Source organism: Theobroma umbraticum, unplaced genomic scaffold, assembly GCF_002168275.2.
Source record: "Theobroma umbraticum cultivar Fairchild unplaced genomic scaffold, ASM216827v3 scaffold_51.0, whole genome shotgun sequence".
Lineage (NCBI taxonomy): Eukaryota > Viridiplantae > Streptophyta > Magnoliopsida > Malvales > Malvaceae > Theobroma > Theobroma umbraticum.
In genome coordinates, this window is record NW_018397260.1 from 7,377,476 (window position 1) to 7,379,509 (window position 2,034).

General features: G+C 40.5%; 1 pseudogene across 1 annotated transcript; it reads right to left on the bottom strand.

Annotated features, from left to right (window-relative positions):
* Positions 1-234: 234 nt before the first annotated feature.
* LOC110417187 (purine permease 1 pseudogene) lies at positions 235-1,759 on the bottom strand (annotated as a pseudogene). The gene is made up of 2 exons (XR_016351221.1): positions 1,073-1,759; positions 235-585 (listed from the first exon to the last, which is right to left on the bottom strand). The product of XR_016351221.1 is annotated as a purine permease 1 pseudogene (transcript).
* Positions 1,760-2,034: the final 275 nt, after the last annotated feature.

Genomic DNA, 2,034 nt, shown 5'->3' on the forward strand with positions numbered 1-2,034 from the left:
CATATCGATTTTGAATGTTAATGTAATATCAGCAAAGAAACGTTAAGAGAATAACAGTACACGAATACATGCATAAGAAAACATAAGACGTTCATGAACCCCTACAAGAACATACAAAGGATATTTCTTATTATCTAACTAGTATATATTTCTTGCTTCTTTCGCAAATGTACAGGAGCAATATACTGAGCATTAGCCAAGCAAGCTTGGAATTGTTCGGATCATCAACATCTTCTAAGCACTTTCCATACGTCTGGGAACTGTTGGTATTTCTGTTTTAGGAGTTGGTTTCTTTTTCTCGGTTTGTTTTATCTCACCGAAAAAGTACGAAACGAAGCCCCAGACTGAGAGTGCAAAAGCTAGACCCTTCTCTGCTTGAAATTTTTCTTTGTAAAAAATTACGGCCAGAATCTCTGTTACAGGTAATAGAACCGCAATTATAATGCCTGATAGCAAAGATGAAGCACAAAAGATTACTCCTATTGCTCCCAAGAAGAAAAACTGCCATATTATTGCACTCCAAATCGCAACAGCATAATACATTGTTTCCCCAGGCTCGAATTCCCTTGCTTCCCCTGGAATTACCTACAAAGTGTAACATTCCAATGTTGGTCATTGCTTAGAATAACAGAAAATACTTTTTCATTTCAGCATATGACTCTTCATCCTAGTAGATTATCTTTGTTCCTCACAGCTGCCAATCAGTATCATGGCTTCCTTATTATCATGATCAAGATTGATAAAGTTGGCTTTCAATTTGCAGTCCAAAAGGGGTCTTTCTGAAAACCTAGAAAAGATTTATAGCTTGTTTGTAAAGGTGGCTCTGAGAGAGAGAGAAAAGTAATTTAGTAAAACCGAAGCTATCCGTGGCCGGCCGTTTTGCTCATTTAAAGGCCTATTTTCTATCGTTACTACACTGCATGTGTTGCTCCCACCTTCTTAGCTCAAGAATTAGGAATTAATTGAACTATATTAGTATCTCCATTAACTAAATTTGGACGTATCTTCGGCATCATTAGATGAAATATTGCACTAATTTTGGCGAATAATTAAGAGCAAGAAAAAGTGAGACCTCGAAATCGTTGTTAACCAGCATCCCAACAGTGCAAAAAACAGCAGCAAACAAACACTTCACCATCTCAATCTCCATGACAAGGGCGTAGCTCATGTCTTGCTTTGCCTTCTTGTACATTAACTGCACCAGGGGCAAAACAAATCCATACAAGGCCGCTGCAGCCAGAGTCATTATAAACCCTAAAGCGTATTTCCTGTTTGATTCATTATCAGTTCGGTCACTGCTCGCACGCAAAGCTAGAACACCTGCTCCTACATTTAACAAAAACACAGCGTTTATGGAATAAGAAGTGAACTTTTGCTTCACCAAAATGAAAGCAAACCCAGCTGTGAAAGCCAGCTGCGAGGCAATGATTAGAGAACAAGTTGAAACGGGGAGCAGGGCCTCGTCATAGGCGTAGAGGTAGTCATCAACGCCTGTAAGGACTTCGATGACTGCGGAGGCAACGAACAAGGGAGGTTTCATGAGGAAAAGCTTGTTTTTTGCTGTGGGTTCGGTCCTGCAACTGTACATATAAGCACAGGCGATGGGGAAAAGGGTGATGGGCCAACCACCAGTTGTGAGCCAGCTCGAGAACCAGAATCGTTTCCCACCATGGATGAAGTAGGCGAGCATCAGAAGTGGACCGCCGCATTTGCCTATAGTTAGGACGATGCAGTATATTACTAGGAGAGCTTTTCTCATTATGGTGCTTGGCTGTGGTTTAGGTTCCTCAAGGACCTCTATGATTAATTAGCAGAGAAAAATGAGTGCAGAGTGCTGTTTCTCTATTGTTTGAACGTATATATAAAAGCAAGGAGCAAACTCGACAAAAAGATATATGGAAGCAGGTTTTTTGGTTTTTTTTTTCAAAATTGCTACCTATCTTAGCTGGTGGATAGGGCGTTGTACGGGACACAACCTGTCAATGGATCAGGATCTTTCATGCTCTCTCCTTCCTCTTTCGTAAAGAAGGTAAG